The sequence below is a fragment of the Miniopterus schreibersii genome (assembly GCF_964146895.1).
Source record: "Miniopterus schreibersii genome assembly, chromosome: 9".
In the NCBI taxonomy this organism is placed as follows: domain Eukaryota; kingdom Metazoa; phylum Chordata; class Mammalia; order Chiroptera; family Miniopteridae; genus Miniopterus; species Miniopterus schreibersii.
In genome coordinates, this window is record NC_138118.1 from 25,654,429 (window position 1) to 25,676,854 (window position 22,426).

A 22,426-nucleotide genomic window follows, 5' to 3' on the forward strand; every position below is an offset into this window, starting at 1 on the left:
AATAATATTGAAAGTAAACTGTAATTGGAAAATAAAAATTAAAAAAAGAAAGCAATTCAGTTGTTTAAACTAATCAGAATGGCCTCATAAAATAAAGTCACAACAGGCAAAATAGAGGTATTTTGAAGGGGATGATAAGATTCTTTAATGAGAAAAACATAGTAAAATGCTATTGCCAAGCTGTAAATCAATAAATCAATTCAGAAAAAAAAATCATGTTGGCTAAAAAAGTTGGGGTCATGGGTAGGGAGAAGTTGATCACTATAGCAGGTCCTGATTCAGCCATAGCATTGTTCTGTCTGTTTTCATGAGGATTTGATCCATAGGGTTGTTGGTTTTCATGGCCTTGTGCTGAAACACAACTGAAGTAAAGATGTTATCTTTAGCTTGAATAAAACTCTGTGTCTGTGGTCAACAGGCCTGAGGATTTGTAAGACAGTTTGATGATGACCAATATCTGATGTGCTAAGGGCTTAATAATTAAGGAAGAAAGAAAATAAGAAAGGGTCATGTTAAAGAAATGGAGTTTCTGTGTGGTTACACCAGTTGTCCTTCTTTCTTACTTCCAACATACCAGACTTAGGGCCTTCCTATTTCTATTTTCTCTACTTGAAAATATCTTCCCCAGGAGCTTTACAAGACTGGCCATTTCTGATCATTTGTGTATTAGCTAAAATGTCACCTCAGGGACACCTGGCTGGGTTATTAGCTACTCAACTTTCCTTCATACTTATCCTCTCCATTATGCCATGTTTACCCACAGCACTTTTCACTATCTTAATCCCTCTGGCTCTGTATGCAAAATCTCCCCCAACCCTAACTTCTTTCCCACCCATTGCTCCCTCCTGTCCATCGCTTACACAATAGTGGGGGATGGTCCCCTATAAATCTAAGTAAGTTCAAGTATTCTCCTGCTCAAAACCCTCAGACTGATTTCCAGAGCACTTACAGTATTAGCTCTTATGTGGTTTACTAGGCTCTGTTCCAGTTCCAACCTACTGCTCAATTCTTTTCTTTCCATTCTTTCCTGGTTCACTACCAGAGGCCACACTGGCCTCCTTCTATTCCTAAATATACTCCAGGGTCCCCTCGGGGTCTTTGTGCCTGCATTTCTTCCCACTAGAACACCAAACCTAGACATTCTCAAGACTCATGCCAGGCTTCCTTTAGGGCTCAGATCAAAAGATACATAACCTCATTAAACAGTGCCACTTTGCCCTGCCTTTTATTTCTTCATAGAGCTTATCACTAGCTAAAGTTATTTTATTTGTTTACTTTTTCACATACTCATGCATTACCTCTTTACCAACTGACTGTAAGTTCTGTGAGAGCCTAGACTTTGCTCTTTTTCCCCTTTCTTTACCCTCAGTGACCTCATGGTCAATTCTCAATAAATATTGTTTGAGAGCACAAATAAAATTATATTTGTATATCTTTTTCCCAACTAGAATGTAAGCTCCTTGAAAACAAGGACCTTGTCTCTCTGATTCATTATCATGTCCCTAGTGCCCAGCACTGTTCTTGGCCACATGAAAGACTCTTAATAAATATTTGTTAAGTAAATATAAACATGGCAATGATGGAGTTTTTTGGGACATGGTGGTGATTATTTATTTATATATAGGTATTTGTTTAAATTATATTTACTTTTGTTTAAAGGGATTTAGAATATTTAGAATATCTTTAAGACTATCTATACTGAATTGAATAATGTCTCCCCCAAATTCATGTCCACTTGAACTTGTGAATATAACCTTATTTGGAAGTAGGGTCTTTGCAGATGTAATCACATTAAGTTAAGGATGAAGGTGAGCCTTAATACAGGGACTGGTATGCTTATAAGAAGAGAGAAATTCCAACACACAGAAACACAGAGGGAGAAACTGGAGTGACATATTTACAAGCCAAAGATTGCTGGCAACTATCAGAACCTAGGAAGAAGGTAGGAGGATCCTTCTCTAGAAGCTTCAGAGAGAACACGGCCTTGCCAACACCTTGATTTTGGACATCTAGAATTTCCAGAACTTCCAGAATTGTGAAAGAATAACTTTCTGTTGTTTGAATCCATCCAGTTTGTAATACTTTGTTACAGAATCATTAGAAAATTTATAATACACCACTTTTCTTAAAAAATAATACTATTAATCAAGAGATACAATGGTGTCAATATCAAAAAGATCATGAAAACAAAATGAAAAGACAATCCACTAAATGGGAGAATGATATATTTGCTAATGACATATCTGATAAAGGGTTAATATCCAAGATTTACAAAGAATTTATAAAACTCAACACCAAAAAAACAAACAACCCAATTAAAAAAATGGGAAAGGACTTGAATAGACACTTCTCCAAAGAGGACATACAGATGACCAATAGACAAAGAAAAAAATGCTCAAAGTCTCTATTCATCAGAGAAATGAAAATTAAAAGCACAATGAGATATCACCTCACACCTGTCAGAATGACTATCATCAATAAGTCAACAAACAACAAGTGTTGGTGAGGATGTGGACCAAAAAGAACCCTTGTGCACTGTAGGTGAGAATGCAGATGGGTGCAGCTGCTGTGGAAAACAGTATGGAGTTTCCTCAAAAAATTTAAAAAATGGAACTGCCTTATGACCCAGTGATTCCACTTCTGAGAATATATCTAAAGAAACCCAAAACACTAATTCAAAAGAATATATGCACCCCTATGTTCATAGCTGTGCTATTTACAATAGCTAAGATTTGGAAACAGCCCAAGTGCCCATCCGTAGATGAGTGGATAAAAAAGCAGTGGTACATTTACACAATGGAATACTATTCAGCCGTAAAAAAAGAAGGAAATCTTACCCTTTGCTACAGCATGGATGGACCTGGAGAGTATTATGCTAAATGAAATAAGCCAGTCAGAGAAAGACAAATACTATATAATTTCACTTATATGTGGAATCTAATGAACAAAATAAACTAATGGACAAAATAAACTAACAAACAAAATAGAAACAGACTCATAGCTACAAGAATAGACTGACATCTGTCAGAAGGGAGGGGAGTTGAGAGGCTAAGTGAAAAAAGTGAAGGGATAAAGCACAAAAACCACAAATCATACACACAGACAATAGTATCATGATTACCAAAGGGAAAGGAGGGTGGAGAGAGGTACAAGAAGGTAAAGGAGGGATAAATGGTGATGGAAGAAAATGACTTGTGGTTGTGAACACACACTACAATACTGTATACAGGTGACGTATATATTTTTAAAAAGAAGGGAAAAAAATGATGTTGAAATGAGTTCCATAGTAATCTGGAATCCTTCATTTTGAATGTTGGAGATTTTATAAAAGACAAGATCATTCAGGGTGTGGAACTAACCATGAACTGGCCCAGTCCTGTTGGACATTTGCGTGAAGAAATTAGAAGTTACTTCCCCATGCCAGGGAATAAGTGCTCAGTTTAATAGCAGGTACAGTGAGCAATAACACATTGCTATCACCTTTACTTACATAAAGCTAAGAACATAGAAGCAGTGACTCATATAAATATATGAGACAGCCTCTAGGAAAGACATAATGAATGTAAATATAACACAAAACATACCTAGACAAGTTTAAACTGCAGCATTATGTTAAGAATGATGCTTATTCAGCCTGCACTCATGGGGTAACATAATCCTAGTCAGTTGCAGTTATACTAAGAACACCTGAGGGAGTTTTTTTGTTTGTTTTTTTTTAAATGTGAGACATCAGAAAACAAGAATTGAGAATAACTAAACCTACCTTATAGAAAAAACATTTTATACATTTAGAGAAAAACACTCTCATCTGCTCCACCCTCCCTCTGCACCAGTAAGCATAGGAGAGAAAGTTGAGAACAACTTGAGTAAAGAAGGCTGGATCCCAGAAGACAGCAGGTATACTGTTGAGGTCTCATTGGACACTCCAAAATATTCTGTGATACTACAGAGGGATGGGAGAAGAGAAAACATTTCCTTGTCTGTTCTAGGGACAGAGCAAGTTTTACTCCCTACTTGAAATTTCTGCTCAAGCTTGGGAGAAAGGAAAAAGTGGAAAAGGCCACAGTCCCTTTTATGGACTGTTGATTCTACTACATATTTTGAAATTATTCTTTTTGTCAGGCAAAAATGGTCAATATCAGCAATTTCATATGGTTCAACCTAGTGCATTTTGCCTATATATTTTAGGGAAGGTAGCTTCCTTCTCTGCTCCTTTTAGTGGAAGGAAGGTGTAACTTTCAAACTGGGTCAAAATTAAGCATTTTCCCAACGTGCATAACACTGTTAAACAAGTCCCCTGATGCAGAGCCTGGTTGTTTAACTCTTACGTTTCCATGCCACAGCAGCAGAACTCAATAATCCCTAATTTGGGGAATGAGAATCTTGAAGTCAAACCTAGAAGTTGGTATTTTCTTACATTTTTCTCTAACTTGTACATCACTTTGTTTAAAATATCAATTATCAGTTTACTGTATTATTTTAACTAAGATGACCCTTTCACAGTTTTAAAAACACAAGAAAGTAGATTTTCTATTCTCTCCAAGCTCTTCTTGAGCTAAAGCAAGCCTGAAGAGGTGTGACCATCTGTCGACCTGGGACTGCACTTCAAAGACAGACAGCTTGCCTAGGGAGAGCCGATTGTCTCATACACTCTGTTAGCCATGCTAACTAATGCAGTGATTCACAGTCACACTGGCCATAAATGTCCATTGGAGGAAATAAAACTGGTCACTGAAATAAGGTGTACTTGGCATTGCTATTTTTATTGTTTTTGTCTTCATAGCAAAACGTTTGAAAGGAAGCAACTTCCGAGGCTCTGAAAGGATGTACTCAACAGCACCAGATGGAAATCATAGGGATGTGTATCATCCAAGAAGTACCTGCAAAAGAGTTGCATATTTCACATTTATTAATAACATTCTGCTGGCCCCTCAGCTTGGGATCAGTCCCTGAGGCAACACTACCTTACATGACTGCTCCAAATAAAAATCTGTCCATTATAAGTGACTCTATGCAGGCCAATCTACCTTCTCTCTGATGCTTTCCCGGAAGCAAAGTTCTCACAAGATCCAGGGCAAGCATGTTTCTAGAAGATTCAGCACACATTTCTTTGGGACCTCTCAGTTTGCCATGGGTCTTACAACCTAGACTTCAAGAGCTGTGAAAAGAAAGTTTGGTCGACCTGACAAGGTAATTTAATGAAAGTTCTTCAAACAAAGAGGATGTGTATGCAAATAAAATGATATGAACCGCCTGGCGGGGCGTGGCTCAGCAGTTGAGCATCAACCTAGGATCCAGGCAGTCAGGGTTCCATTCCCTGTCAGGGCACATGCCCGGGTTGCGGGCTCGATCGCCAGTCGGGGGCGAGCAGGAGGCAGCCGATCAGTGACCCTCTCATCATTGATGTGTCTCTCTCTCTCCTTTTCTCTCTCTGAAATCAATAAAGATATATATATTTTAAAAATGATATGAACCAAGCCCACCAAAGACCAAATGAAAAACAATATAAAAGGCAAGGTCAAAAGCAGAACCCAAAACAATTTTTTTTAATACTGAAAAGATAAACATAATGCCAGCTGGTTGTGTTGACTTATCTTTCTTCACAGGGTCTTCTTGTTTCAATTTAAGCATTGTATCAGCCCCTTCCAACTCCAAGAGCAAAGTAATATGTAATCATCATCCTTTATATGCCTGTCCCAGTATCCATTACTTTTTGTTGTTGTTGTTAACCCTCACCCAAGGATATGTTTTCCGTTGATTTTTAGAGGGAGTGGAAGGGAGGGAAGGGGATGGAGAGAGAGAGAAAGAAAGAAATATCAATGTGAGAGAGACACATCAATTGGTTGACTCTTGCACACACCCTGACTGACCGGGCTGGGGATCAAACCTGCAGCCCAGGTATGTGCCTTTGGCCGAGAATGGAACCCATGGCCCTTCAGTGCACAGGATGATGCTCTAACCACTGAACAACACTGGCCAGGGCTAGAATCTATTACTTACTTATATGGGAACTTTAAGATTTATATAGAGCATGATTTGAAATACTGGTTTTTTAACCTTAATGGACAGACTATTATAATAAAAGACCTGATATTGATAAACATTTAAAAAATCCCCCCAAACTAGTGCAGAAAATACAAATGAAAGCCCTAAATGCACTTTTGAGTAAAATTAATTTTCATTCCCTTTAAAAAAAGAGTTCAGCTTTCTCAAAAGATGAAAATTAAGTGTATTTCTTACAAATTACATTAAATTTCATTAGAAAGGTTGACAAAAATTAGAAATAATCCTTGATACAAATGGAGTTGAATAGAACAGTGATCATTCCTGTTCCCAGCAGATTTGTCCTAAAAAATTGTGAGGCTCTTAGATATATTCATGTTATCAACTCTCTAAACCCTTCAATGTCACTGAACTGAAAGACTGGTGAAATAAATTTTGTTTCCTGACTTCAGTTACCTTTGACAGGTGCTGCTGATTAATCCATATGCAGAATTAATGACATCAGGTTGAATATGTGGAGCACATATTACATTCCTCTAAAGCCAACAGCACCCAAATCTCCCTTCCATTTTCTCTAACTCACTGACCAGGCAGACCCCTGGCTATGAAAGTGAATGATTACATTAAGAAGTAAGTGGATTTGACTTAGGATAACTGACTAAAAAAAGCAACATAAGTTTATGTCACCCATCTCATCTTTGTAACTAAGTAACAGCGTTTGGATGCTCTTCTTAGATTTGTTGTTTGTTTGCTTTCATACTGCTGTTGATTGCGTCTGAGTCAATGCTAGAAATATTAAAAATCCTTTTGGGGATAGTTAAACATTTTCCTCTACACAGAGACATGGGTCAGAAAATGCACATGTGCACAGACCCTAATTTGGGCAAATAATTCCTAGGGGGTTCATGGATTCCCAAAGGCTCAGGTGAAAAACTCCTGATGCTAGAGAAGCTGACCATCAAAGAGGTGAATTGCTGGGAACTATTTCTAGTCAGGGAGGCCCATAGTGAGAAGCCAAAAACTGACTCACTGACTTAAATTGGGTTAGGGAACAAAGGGAAGACACATTACCTGTCTGTGCTTTGATTGTTAGGTAAGAAGATTGATATTGATTGTCTCAGCTCTGAAGCCCTGAGACCAGGAAGAATTATGCAGCTGATGGGGAAATTTCCCATCCTACCCCAAGTTCTGACATATTCTGACAATCAATAAAATTTCATCACTGAATATGATGTGTATAGAACTCCTTCTTGTGATTTTGTAAAGCCTGACCAATACAACTGCCAAAATGTGAGGTAGGATGTCCCACTGGTGTTACTCAACTGCCTGCTGGAAGGCTGGCCTTTCTCTTCCCTGTAGTTTCACAACAAAGGTGGTACCACCCACATACCAGCTCTCATCCTAGATACTGATTATCTTTATTGCAGACACTTCTTATTTGCCTCTTATTGTTGGTATGGAAGTAAGTAGCTTCTGGGTAGTTGAACTCTGAAATGAGTAATCTGGAAACTTGGAAAACAAATGCTAACAAAGGTTGCTCAATAAAAGACTGTGAGGGTGGGGAATTGTATCTCAATTCAAACTTGGACAGACTCCAAGAATTTTCTACCTGTCCTTCAGTGCAGTTTTTTGAAAGAATATTAGTGAAGATGAGTCATAACCAAACTCACACAGGTCACAGGAAATAGAAATACCATGAGATACATAAAGATCAGGTCTAAAGAACATTAAGGACACCACCACTCTCACACACTGATATTCACATATACTGACATACACCCACCTCACATCTATAGCAAAGGCTTATACTCTGATATGTAAGAATAAGATGAAATGAGGGCTACTTTTGATTTGGATCAATGATCAAATAAGATCCAAAAAAAGGCTTTAAGGAAAGAGTCTTAAAGACAATGGATAAACATTTTTCTGGGATGAATTTCTCAAGGCAAGTAATTATACAAGATTCTCTAATTTCTAATTTCTGGAATTTGATAGTTTTGAGGAAATTTTTAAAGTAAGGATTAAGGGAAGGCCAAACAGTTTTCTCAACTAGATTATAGAGAAAATATTTTGTCTTTAAAAAAAATGTTCTCTGAAAAGTGATGTTAGATAACATGTAGTTGCTTAAGCACAAAGCTCTGAACTACCTGGAGTTGTTGGCTCACCAATAACCATTAAAACAGCAGTAATAGTAACAAGAAGTCCAGAGCTTTAAGCCAGGCCATCACCTAAACTCTTATTCCCTATGACTCCACATATTACTCCAATCTGATCCCATTGCTCGGATAGCACAAATGCCCTAATATCCTCCCATGATGTCGTCTGGAATCATGGTCCTCACGGCAGAATCTCTTGCATCTTTAAACACTTGGCTGTTTTCTTCACCACATTATTCTAATGAAAACATGGCTTCCTCTGAGGTAACTGTTCTTCCTGGGGCCAACTCAGATAGTATGCTTTCTTTCCCTCATATCTTGTACCACGAGACTTGGAGGTGGATGATGTTCTCCTTGACTCTTATTGTCCTATCCACATGTTGCACCTCTCTCCTTCACAAATACTCTTCTTTGTAGTTCTGACATTATACTCTGCCATCTGACTACACTAACCCTTATTCTAGTCATGCATATTCTTTTGGATTACTATCCCTCATTTATTGAAGATTTTATCTTCAGATTCACTGTTACCCTATAATTCTTGGTGATTTTAATATCAATGTAAATAATTCCTCTGATACCCTGACCTCTGAATTCACCAACCTCTTTTCCTCCACCTTACCTCAGCTAACCAGTCCTATGCAGTACCCTGGCTTTGTCATTACCAATACCTGCATCCCATCATGACTCAATTTCAAGCATTCTATTGTCTGATTATGTCCTTCCAACTCCAAAAACATCGAGACCCTACAATATTCACAGCCCATTAAATCACCTACCTTTTCAATATTCCTCACCCATCCTGTGTCTTAATTTCTCTCATCACCTAGTTTATATCATCTGGTGCATAATTATAAGTCACTTCTTTGTATCTCTCTTCAACCCCCTTATCCCTTCTATCTTCCCTTGTACTCGCTAAAACCAGTTCTCCACCTACTATACTCACCTATATGACTATACCTGTGTAGCTGAAGAGGGCTAAAATATACACAACCATCCTGACTAGTCTCTCCTCAAATTCATGAACTCCAATGCACATAGATCCTTTTCTGATGCATGGTTGTATTTTTAAATTTTCTTTGCCCAGAATGCTAGAAGATATAACTTTCTTTATCTATCTAGGCATCTAGGCAGCAATCATGACAACCAGAACCCTTGGGCCAGTAGCCTCCTGCCCCAACAAATTTGTCCAGGGCTCCAAACACCTTCCTAATTACCCAAGTGTGCCACTCAAATATTCTTTGTTAATGTATGCCATGACTTCAAAAAATTGGGGGAAAATGTCTCAGAAGACAATTTATAATTCCTTCTCTTTAAATACCCAATATTTCCTTTGCCATTCTCATGCTCAATTTATGATGTTCTTCCTATTTAATTAATAAAAGCTGAGTCAATAAAAAAAACTTTAATAATTTTCCACCCCCACATTTATCAACCTACTTTTTCTCTCCTGTTCTATGAATACTGTTCATCCTTCTGACTAAAAGTGATCCCTTCTCCTGTGCCTTAGGTAGATCCCTTCCCTCTCATCTGCTCAAGGTATTTGAGACATCTCTCTACTCTCCCTCAGCTTCACTAACTCAGCCCGTTTCTTAATTATCCCCACATTCAATACACCAATAGTATATTATTTCTCTCATCTCAAAAATAAACTAAAAACTATTTCACTTTCCCATCCAGTTACTACCCATTTATCTCCTTCAAGTAAAATTCATAAATGTCTGTACTCACTGTCTGTGATTTCTTTCTTCCTAATTTCTTAAATCCCACTAAAGTGCTCTTATAGAGGTCACCAATGGCATTTGTAATGCTAAGTCCAGTGGCCAGTTCTCCTTCCTCATTTTAATTGACCTACAACATTTGACTAAGTTACCATGTGTTTCTTCTTGAAACCCATTCTGAACTTGATTTGAACACCATTCTCTCTGAATTCCTCCCCCCATACCACCTCAGTCTCCATCACTTTTTCATGGCCTCCAATGTTAGATAGTCTCAGGCTTTCAGGCCTTCTTTTCCATATTCATTCAGATCCTAGATTACCTAATCTGAAAGCATCCTTAAGCTTTAAAGTGCCCACTGATCACCTGGGGATAATGATAAAATGCCAATACTGATTCAATAGTTCCGGGGTAGAGCCTGAGATTCTGCATTTCTAACAAATTCTCAGATGATATCAAGTGCTGCAAGTAGCAGGGTCTAGTTCACTTCCATGGCACAAACACACTCTACATGTTGATCACTTTTATACTGTATTTCTGTCTCCACTCTGAAGCTTTCTCCTGAAATGTTGTCCAATATATTCAAACAGTTCACTTGACATCCACTTGGATGTCTCAAATTTAACAGGTCTAAGTGTCCTGAATCCTGAACTTGTCCTGTATCTTGCCTCTCCACCCCAACCAGCTTCTCCTTCAGCCTTCCCAATCTCAGTAAATAACAACCTTATTCTTAAGACTTCTCAGACCAAAATCTTTAACATCATCCTTGAGTCTTCTCCTTTACCACCCTATATCCAATTCAACATCAAATTTTGTTGCTTCTATCTTCAAGATACATGCAGAGTCCACATCTGAGCTACACTATTTTTGCCATCTTGGTCCAATCTGTCATGGTCTCTCACTGGGACTATTGGAATAGACTCTTAAGTGGACTTCCTGCTTTTATACGCTTTTCAGCAGCAGAATTACCAATAGAATATAACTCCAATTACTTCACTTCTTACTTACAACTCTCCAATCGTTTCCTGATTTAGAGAAAAGTCAGTGTTCTTACTGAAGCCCTTATCATCAGCTCATCTTCCCCCAGCCCTCTTTATCCCCATGATTCTATTTTTCTCTCTAATCTGGATGCAGCGTCTCCTCCTTGTTCCTCTGCCACACCAAACACAATTCTGTCTTTGCTTTTGTTCTTGTGTTTGCTTCAAATACTCTTCAGGATACCAACATGACTTACTTCCTCACTTCTGCTCAATTGACACCTTACTAATGAGGACTTTTCTGTCTATGCTATATAAAATAATCCTTCCAAATCTCTGCTTTATTTTTTCCTTAATTACCATCTGTCATATTACATAGTTTAACCATTTATTTATTTTCTGTCCCCACCACTAAATGGTAAGCCCCATGAGATTGAGGACTTTTCCTTTTTTGTTTGCTACTGTATCCCTGGCACCTAGAATGCATAGAAGCACTCAACAATGCATTGAACATTTGGTTAAGGATTCTCACTTGATGTTACCACCATTTTTTCCCTTTCAACATTTCACTTATTTCAAAATCAATTTTATTGCCAAAACAGTGGAGTTAACTGTACATAATAAACATCTATATATACACATTAAAAAATGTTTTTATTGACTTTTAGAAAAGAGGAAGGGAGGGGGATAGAGATAGAAACATTGATGAGAGAGAAACATCATCAGTCAGCTGCCTCCTGCATGCCCCCTACCAGGGATAGAGCCTGCAACCCAAGCATGTGCCCTGACTGAGAATCTAACTGGTGACCTCTTGGTTCATGGGTCCACACTCAACCATTGAGCCACAGGAGCCAGGCTATATACACATTTTAAAATATATATATCTTTATTGATTTCAGAGAGGAAGGGGGAGGGAGAGAGAGATAGAAACATCAATAACAAGAGAGTCGTCATTGATCGACTGCCTCCTGCAGGCCCCCGACTGGGGATCGAGCCCTCAATCCAGGCATGTGCCCTTACCTGGAATCAAACCGCGATCTCCTGGATCCTAGGTTGATGCTCAATCGCTGAGCCATGTCTGGCTGAGCTATATACACATTTTAACTTATAGGGAATAAATCTTATTTTGGTAGATAGTGTTAAACAAAATTAAAGTTGTGTACATTAGTAACATAACTCAACATCCTTAATTGGGTATAAGTGTGACACTTTCCTGTGTTCTGCTAATTCACCATAACCTAGACTGTTTACAAAGCTGATATGTTGAAATTTAACTTTACTGTTTTCACTTACACTTTGAATTCAAACAAAACTTTTCATAAGTTTCTTCTATCTCTGGGTCCATTTCATCATCAATATCATCCAAGTATGGATCACTAGCCCCTGATAAATCTATTCCATTTTCTTCATAATCTGGAAAAAAGTCTTTTCTTTCAAGTAACTCTTCGTATCTGGAACAGCTGCAGTGGAAGGAACACTATCAGATGTATAAAATGTCAATTCATTAATAAAAGTTAGGATCATTTTCAGATATTGCTTCTCTGTATGTTGAGGTTAAATGGACTCTACCATAGTTACTTAACCAGAGTTCTACAAGCTTCAAGAGCATCTGTTTTATGTCTCTGCTGCGATGTGCATCCAGGACAGAATTTTCAATCCTCTGAATAATTTTTTCCATATCAGTCTATCATTTTTGCTTCCAGGCATCTCCCTGCCAACTTTAGTAATTTTACCACACAAATTAAGTTATCATCCATTGGATTAGAAAAGAGGGCATTCAGCAAATCCTGAAGATGAACCTGAAGAATATCTGCTCTTGTTCCCTGTCCACTTGCTCCTTTGATCTCCAGGTTAAGATACAGTTCTCCCAAAAAGACAGCAAATGCATGGAATTGCTTACCAGTTGCTTCATTTCCCTTTGCAGCTTGATCTCTAACTTCAAATTCAGTTCTACACCATTGAAGAAGCACTTGGTAGAAGATGACATTCTGTGAGTTAATTGTCAGGTGATGGCACAGGTGAGCTCTTATACAGGAGAAATTTGGAATAGACTTAGCCTATTGATAGATTAGTTCCACAAGTTATTGCATAGAATCATCTGTTGTAACACAGCCATTCAGGCTCTCTGCAAACTGTTTGATTTCAGTTTCAGAATTGCCAAGCTGCTCTGTAACTATCCTCACAGGATTCTGTATAATTAGAGTAACCTGAAGTGTAAAATTCAGGCGTGTTCACAGACAGCTTGGACATTAATACAGGAGTTTAGCCATCGCTGACTCTGAATTCTGCTGGGGGATATTGTCTTGGGGTCTCATTTGTGCTGGGAGCAGAACCACAATTTTTCAAATAAGTGCCTCTAAAGCTAGACACCACTCTACTGTTCTTGCCCTCAGTTAATAAGCTTCAGTTTCTGTGGTCAAACTATTGCCGTGTTTCACTGGTTTCATGAGCACCACAGCTCCTTCAGCTCACCTTGAAAGCCCAATCTATAAGGACAATGGTTCTCAGCTGGCTGCACATTAGAATCACCTAAGGAGCCTTTTAAGTTATCAATAATCTAACCTTGTTCTCCCAAAATTGTTTTGGGAGGGGGCCTTTTGTCCTTATTTTCTCAAGTTCTCTAGATTTTCCTAATGTTCACCCAGGTTTCACAACCACTGCTCTGATGATTATCATGGCTCTGCTGCTACAACAAAATGCCACTAACAAGGTGACTTAAACAACAGAAATTTATTTCTCACATTTCTGGAGTCTTGGAAGCCTAAGATCAAGGTGCAGGCAGATCTGGTGTCTGGAAAGAGCTTGCTTCCTGGTTTATACAGAGCAGTCTTTTCAGTGCAACCTCACAAAATGGGCCAGAGAGCATTCTGGGATCTCTTTTGTAAGGGAACTAATTCCATTTGTGGGAGCCAATCACCTCCCAAAGGTTCCACCTCCTAACACCATCACGTTAGGATCAGGATTTTAACATATAAATTTTGGGGAGACACAAATGTTCAGTCTATAGAAATCACTTTTACCTCAGAAGGATAGTGTAGGCCAGTGAGTTTTTTAAAACTTTAATGTGAATAAGAATCACCTAGAGGCTTTGTTAAAATGGTTTCTGGGGCAAATCCCCAGTGATTCTAATTCAGTAGGTTTGGGGTAGGGGGGCATGAGTTTCTACTTCTAACAAGCTCATAGGCAATGTATAATGCTGCGGGTCCCAGAACTCCATTTCTTTCAGGTTGATTTCTCCTCCCTGTGGAGGAATCTTTCAATATTTTTCCAACTGGGATAACACCTCTTGAGTACCTGGCTATACCCTCCAGGCACCTATAGCACCAGAGGTTGTTTCATTCTCTCTCTTTTCAGAATAAGATCCCTCCTCAATAGTGAGGACAGAGCTAATTTTCCTTTTTTGGGGGGCTTGACTCTGAATTATGCACTGATTTAGTGTTTATTTAAAGTATTTATGCAAGTATTTATTAGATTCCTATTATGCACAAAGTACCATGCTGGCACTGGAGAATCCAACAGTGTGTTCTTGTCAAAGCAAAGTTAACCACCTGTCCCAAAGCGTTTTCCTAAATTTTTAAAAAATATGTGTTTATTGATTTCAGAGAGAGGAAGGGAGAGGGAGAGAAAGAGAGAAAGATCAATGATAAGAGGGAGTCATTGATCGGCTGCCTCCTGCACATCCCCTACTGGGGATTGAGCCTGCAACCCAGCCACGTGATCTCCCTGGTTCATAGGTTGACACTCAACCACTGAGCCACGGAGGCCAGGCTTTCTGAATTTTTTCCAAGGATTAACAACCAGCTTGTGGGATTATCCCAGAGTTCTCTAGATATGAATGTAGATTAGGCTTCAGGGGGAAGCTGAATATGCCCTCATAGGCCCTTGCAGCTACTGAACAGTTTGTCCATGAGCTCTCCTTGTAAGAGACAAAGCATAGGTACTGTTTTCCATAAGCACATCCTGAAGAATGGCAAGTGGAAATAATGTAAATATCCAAATGTTTTCCAGCCAATGGTAAGGATTTCACATGCCCTTTTCTTGTGGAATAAATGTTTTAGGCCAACCTTCCCCAAGACATAGAATGTAAGTAGACCAAGGAAATGTAGGGCTGCATGGCCAAATAAACTGAGAAACATTGCGTGTAATATTCTACTCTTTGAGAGTCAAAAATGCACCTTTGCATAGTAAAGACTCTCAGAAATCCTGTAGTAGTCTATGACATCCTACTAAACAAACTGAGAAACTTCTGATACAGGTCAATCCGAGCCTTTTGTTGTTACATCTTTACAAACTTTGGGCTGTGTTAGACAGAATCACTTGGACATTAGCAAAGGCTATTAGAAATCAATGACAGAGCCACAAGCCTGAATCTGGGTAGTGCATCAGCTTTATCCCGTGGTGAGCATTCTGTTTTTCTCAGGAGATTTTCTGCAGTTTGAGACACTGTGGGAGGGTAGAGCAGGGCTGGTTGGCTCTCTAAATAGGAAAGCATAACTAGGAAGTGGTTTTCTCATTCTCTGAGGCAAACTGTCAGATGACTTCCCTCTGATAAGAAATGAGTCTAAACTTTCCAATGGCTCAAACTCCAGGAGTAAGACGTGATTTCTGGAAAGACCTGTAACCTCTCTGAGCCTCGTGGTTCTTAGGCCTTCCTTCACAAGAATGGTATGAGGAACAAAATGAGAATTATATATGAAAAGCACCTGGTTAATACTGAGGGAAAAAAAACTGATTCAAAGAGTCACCCAGGAGGTGAGTCACCCTGGAGGTGAAAGAACAGAAAAACAGAAAACCATAGGAATTAGTGTTAAACTGGAGGACAACTTCCAGAACAGCAAAGTGAGGCACTCTGTCTACCTGCCTTCCAGTGAAACAACCATTACTGGTAAAAATGATAAAAAAGTCATTTACACTCTCTGGAAATTGTCTTAATGTCATACGGCAATGAAGAAATATTCATTCAAGAAAATATAGTAAATCTCAGTAAAAATAGCAAAAGTACTTTAGCTTTTAAAGGGGCTATAAAGCACTTTAGCCACAATCTACTCCTTTTTCCCTCCCCTTGCTCAGTGTGACAGCAGTTCTAAAGTGGTGGTGGGGGGCAAGAAGGTGGGGTTCCCTCTTCTCCCAGTTCACAGTCTAAAACTACAGTATTTCCCTGGGGGAGCATGCCAACAGCACTTCTCATTTCCCCACCCTGTGTTGCAGAGGCTAAATTCCAGTTGAATGCAATGGAGAGGTAAGGGGCTCCCTTCCTCCACACAGTCCCCACTGCAGAACAAGAATATTGAGGCCCCAATTGTCTTACTCCAGCTCATTTATAGAGTAAAAGTTCTTTGCCAGGAAAGGTGAGCTTGGAAGACCAGAGTCTACCACCCTTACCCCAACACCTTGCTGTAAAGCTGGGGTGTCGTTCTAAGAAAACTGGGAAACTGTACTTGCCTCCAGCTCCAGGGCAGTGGCTCAGATATTTTGCCCAGGTAGAGAGGCATACCATAGGGACAGAGAGCTCTCCCCAAAGGAACTGACTTTTTTGGAACAAAGTGTGGAGAAGGTCAAGCCTGAAGGTGCTCTCAAAAACAATGAGATTTAGGTGGTAAGCAATTGAGAGTAGGCTAGTAGGTACCTCCTTAAGAAACACAAGCTAAATCATTAGAATAACTAGTTTACCAGAGAGAACCAGGGGAAAAGACAGCTAAAAATAAAACAAACAAACAAATCTAATATGTGTCCAATTGGTAATGTAATCACTCAGAGAGTAATTATTCCAAATGACTTTGAAGCACAGTAGTTTGCCTGAATCTCTCTGATGGAATAGACCCTAAAGATGAAAAGAACTGTGAGAAAAAATAAAGAAAAGGAAATATTTTTAGTAATCATTGTGTTGGTATAGTGTTGTACTGTTATTTTGAAACTGGAATGGGATAGAACAAATGAATAATTATGAGGCGTTCTAATTTTTATCATTGTTAGTGTTGTTGAGAACTGGGATTTCTGGCATGGGAGAAAGGAAGTACAAATATAATATAGAAGAGGGTAAATAAAAGTCTTGTAGTCCTGAATTTGAATTGTAAATAATAGTATGAACTTCTGACATATTTCCATTATAGTATATATAAGAATAGGTAGAGATACAAACAAAGCCATAGAAATAGACTTATATAGAGATGTATTTCTCTGCTCAGTCCAAATCCATTATGTACTTTATCTATATCTTAGCTCAGCCCACTGGATAGACCAATCCAATGACCAATTCAACAGCAATGAGCAACTTTACCAACTTTACTAAAACTTGTAAAGTTGGCACTTGGGCTGTTTCCAGATCTTAGCTATTGTAAACTGTGCTGCTATGAACATCGGAGTAAATATATTATTTCTGATTAATGTTTAAGGATTCTTAGGATACATTCCTGGGAGTAGAATCACTGGGTCAAAAGGCAGCTCCATTTCTAATTTTTTCAGGAACCTCCATACTGTTTTCCATAGTGGTTGCACCAGTCTGCATTCCCACCAGCAGTGTACTACCATTTCCCACTGAAAGTAACCAGTGTTCCTTGAAAAAGTGGTTAATTCCATGTCTTTAAGTAAACTTAAGACATGGAATTCAACCAAACCTGTGAAGAATTTTTGTGAGTTTATTTGAGCCAAACTGTCAACAATCACTGAGAAGCCAAAACCTCAATGGATTGAGATAATGCTCCTGAGAACAGTAGTTTTGCACTTTGTTTTATAGATTACAATCAAAAGAGGAGACACAAGTAGGTTACATGAAATCCACTGGTGGTAGGTTAAGGAGGCGGGAGAAAGCAAAGTGGGGAAACCTCTCGGATTGGATTAAAAAGTAAAATGATGGACACACTTCTTTTACTTAGGTGGGTACAGTATAATTAACAGTCAACAATTAACTCAGTAACAATGAGGGGATTTGTGGTCTCTGCAGAGTGGTGCCTGTGCTTTGAGGGGTCCAGAAAAAGGAAAAGTACTTTGACATTCCAACAATATGTTATCATAGATGCAAAAAGACAATCAACTGGATTAATTAAGGTGAAAATTAACCTTTGTTAGGGAAAAATGCTGCCTTAGGATGTGAGTACTTACCATAGACTGGTTTTAGTTAAAAAAGTTTTAATTTCAGACCATCCTTGTGGTTACTTTAGGTCTCTGAGTTTGCAAGGCCACCATGCAGGCCTTCCCTGAGTTTGTCAGGGTTAGCATGTGGTCCCTTTTCTTCCACATAAGTAAGCTCAGAATATCTTGTCAGACTCAAATGCAAGGAAATCATCTAAACCTATTAGGGTGTTTTAAAGGGGCTCAGAAGCCAACTAGAGGAAGCCTTTGGATTTAACTGCCAGGTTATACATAATATGGAGGGCAGAAACTATTAAAAAACACCATGGAGATGAAAATACAAAATGCAGACTGTGGGAAACTGCAAAGCTTAAGCAACCCAGTTTCTTCAATCATTAAATTGCATGGAACAAAAAAAAAAAAAGAAAATGGAGGGAGAATCTATAAAGGGGCTTAAGAGATATATATAAACCAATTGCAATATGTGAACCTTAACTGAATTTTGACTCAAACAACTAGTCCCTCAGAAACATAGTTCAAATTTCAGTTACCACAGTATATTAGCTGTGAACAATGGCATGAAGTACACACATTGCTTCTGTTCACAAATCACTCTAGAGATAATGGATTTGCATCATGCTGTGACCAATCATGTCACTTCTTTCAAAGTCTGTTGGTGTCCTGTCACCGTGCAACTGTTGCCCAGTACACTCACAAGCAGCAAAGTATGTGGAGTATGTAGTTGTGTTGCCTCCTTGTCTCTCAGTGATAAACACAAATGACATTTACAAAAACAGAGAATCAAAAGAGGGAACTGACCGACAAAGAAGAAAATGCCCAAAAAGAAACAAGTGGTAATGCTGGAAGTGAAATTCAAGTTGAATGTAAAAGGAGTTATAGAAGAAAGAGCTGACAGTGGGAAAGTTGACACTGCAGCCATTCAAGAGACTAGATATTTGGCCAGAGGAACCTAAGTGAAGGCAAACTTAGTGACATAAATGAGGAAAATGGTTGTGACAAAAGGACAAAGATGTCACAGAGGAAGTGTCATCAGCAAAAACCTTTACATTAAAACTCTTCTCCAAGATTCACAACATTGGGGAGACAAAGGATAAAATGTTGGAAGCTGATCCAAATTTACGTATAGGGCAATTTACCAAGACAGAAGAGATGTTTTCTTCAGATTGTTACACAACCAAATGACAAGCATTGTTCAAACTATTCTTGATAAGTATTTTACAATGAAATAAGACACTTGATTTCTCATGTTTCTAATGTTTTAAGTTAATGTACTAAATAGTATTACTAGCTTTGCCATTTTTTTATATATTTATAACCAAGTCAGTGTTTTTAATGTTTAATATTTTTAAAGGCCATGGAATAATCATAATTTTTCCCATTAATTATTTAAATTATTTTTGCATGGTCATTTTTACAGTTCTAAACTACTGTGCAAAGTAAGGACTGCTTAAATTTCAAAAAAACAGCAACAAAAAAAGAGATACACAATGACATTTTTACATTGAGTAGATATCTGAGGATAATGAGGACCTTTTTAATTTTTTACTTATGGCAATGTGGATATATTTTTTTAAAAAAAGATGAGAAAGTCTTTGTCTTTTAGAGGTAGATACAGCTAAACTTGTATGTCTGGGATTTGCTCAAAATAATGTACTAGGGAAATGCAAGGAAGAAGTATGGTTGGAATAAGATTGGCCATAGAGTTGCTAAGCTCTTTTGAAGCTCAGTTACAGGGATGTGAAGTTTATTATACTATGTTTACTTTTGTATAAATTTGAAATTTACCAAAAATAAAAAATAAAAAAAATTAATGCTTAATTGACCAGAAAATGCAAAATAATGTAAGTCATCCAATGTTTTATTGCAATGTTTAATTTTGCATCTGTGGCTCCCTGACCCCAGAATGGCAAGGGAACATTGCTAGGTTCAAGGGCAAATGCCTGGTGTGGGTTCCCAAGTAGGAAGGAAGCTATGTCTGTGCAAGGACTCTCTGGTTCCTGCTTTGTTCCTTGAGGACACTAGAGTATCCAACTTAAATGGGATATAAGAGGAAATAAAACTAAAAATTTCTTCCTAACTATAAAATTGCCTATGATCACAAATTTGTTTCACAACTTTTTCTTTAGAATATTAATAAGCCCCTGGTACCGCTACCAGAGAAGGGACAGAGGGTAAGTAAGATGGTTGACTGGCAAATAGTCTGATTTTTATTAAAGAACTCTGACCAATAATGGCCAAGCAATCAACTGTGGTCAAATATATTGATTGTTTTGCCCTCTGTTTAATTTACTTTTCAGCTTTATTGAGATATGATTGACATACAACACTGTGTAAGTTTAAGCTGTATAACACGTTGATTAAATACACTTATTTATTGCAAAATGATTCATGTTGTAGCATTAACTAAAACCTCACCTCCATTGCATCACATAATTACAATTGCTTTTTTGTGTGGTGAGAACATAATATGCACTCTCTTAGTGACTTTCAAGTATATAATAACACAGCATTAACTATGATCACCCAAAGCTTATTCACCTTATAACTGGAAGTTTGTGCCCTTTGACTGACCTCTCTCATTTCCCCCAATCCCAAGTCCCTGGTAGCCACCATTCCACTCTCTGTATTGATCCTTTTCTCTTTTTTTAATGTCTTTATTGATTTCAGAGAGAGGAAGGGAGAGGGAGAGAGAGAAAGAAACATCAATGATGAGAGTCATTGATCGGCTGCCTCCTGCACGCCCCTTACTGGGGATCGAGCCCACAACCAGGGCATGTGCCCTGACCAGGAATCAAACCACAATCCCCTGGATCCTAGGTCAACACTCAACCCTTGGGCCATGCCAGCCAGGTGATCCTTTACTGTTTAATAAAACAGAGAAAGCTTATTTCTTTAATTACAATTTTTGATAAATTACAATATTAATTTCATAGGTGTTCATTGTAATGTAGATTTCAGTATTTTTTAAGCCTTTGTGCCAATGTTGGTCAATCAAAATACAATTCAAGAGTCTTGTACTGGCCTAATGCTTCTGAGCTCCAGACCACTCCTCACTCCTTCTCAGGGAAAAAAAAAAAAAAAAATGGAAGGCCTGCCTGATGCTGCTGCTTTTGCAACTAAACTTAAAAACACTCTCATCCAGTACCAAAGCATTGAAGATGATAAGTGGCATGTTGCAAAGAAAACGAGAGATGTCACAATTTGGAGAAAACCTTCAGAAGAATTTAATGGTTATCTTTTCAAAGCCCAAAGTTATATAGATGATGGTGTCAGTGGTATAATGGACCATATATGCCCAGGTCCCTGTCGCTTGGATTGGGATGGCTTAATGACTTCATTGGACATTTTGGAGCAATTTGAAGAGAATTGCTATGTGATGCGTTACACTGCTGCTGGTGAGCTTTGGAATATCATTTCTCCAAGAGAGTTTGTCAATTTCTCCTATACTGTGGACTATAAAGAAGGGCTTTCATCCTGTGGGGTAAGTCTTGAATGGAGTGAAAAGAAAGCAGACTTTGTTCATGGATATAACTATCCTTGCAATTGGTTTTGTGTTCCGCTTAAAGACAATGCCAATCAGAATCTTTTGACAGGCTATATTCAGACACACTATATTCTGTGTGGGATGATTCCTCAGTCTTCAGTGGATACAGCCATGGTAAGCACTTTAATCAACTTCTATGGTGATTTACGAAAAGCCTTACAAAAGGCATAATACGTTCAAACTTGTAGTACTGTGGTCCCCTGAATCAACTCCTTCTTTCAGCTCCATGGCCTGTAAAAATCATCACCCTTTCCTCTCTTCTTTATAGCCTATAGAAAAATTTAAGATATTTTGGGGTTATACCTAAAGTAAATAGCTATCTAAGAGAGGGCATTGTAGTTTCCTGAAATAATTATTTGCACATTGTTTGGTATGATAGTATTTCTAGGAATTGAGAGTATGACAGAAATCCCTCAAGAAGTAGATAACAGTTCTTTCAGCCAAATTCTTAATAAAATGAATAGTGCCTCAGTATGGATTTCTTGGCTGCTTGGAAGTTAGAGAGAGCACAAGCTTCATGCTCTTGGGTTAAAATCATCTATTTTAGAGCTTTATGAACATTTTGTAAAAGTTTTGATTTTTTTGGAAGTTAAATATTAGTGCTTTACTTTTGGTATGCCCTGTGAGTTTGCCAATCTCTCTCTAATTTTATAGACATTAACTTCATTATGAATTGACTTGCACTACTTTAAGTATTGAAAGGATCAGAAATAGGATAGATACGATAGTAACTATAGGTTCAAATCAAATGCAATTCAATTTTGATACCTAGATAGCATTATTTTGTGGATATCTTTAAAATATAATTGTATCTTTATGTGCATTTATTTTGGTAATCTTAAAACGTTTATGCATGAACAAAACAGTACAAAAGCTGAAAAAAAAATGCAATTCAATTTTAGTTCTATTTGTCAGTATACCTGTCATTGATGAGAATTA

General features: G+C 38.1%; 2 pseudogenes across 2 annotated transcripts; one reads left to right on the forward strand and one right to left on the reverse strand.

Annotated features, from left to right (window-relative positions):
• Positions 1-12,139: 12,139 nt before the first annotated feature.
• On the reverse strand, positions 12,140-13,169 carry LOC308562063 (polyadenylate-binding protein-interacting protein 1 pseudogene; annotated as a pseudogene). The gene has a single exon. The product of its transcript is annotated as a polyadenylate-binding protein-interacting protein 1 pseudogene (transcript).
• Positions 13,170-21,019: 7,850 nt separating this feature from the next.
• LOC308561663 (stAR-related lipid transfer protein 4 pseudogene) lies at positions 21,020-21,658 on the forward strand (annotated as a pseudogene). Its single transcript has one exon. The product of its transcript is annotated as an stAR-related lipid transfer protein 4 pseudogene (transcript).
• Positions 21,659-22,426: the final 768 nt, after the last annotated feature.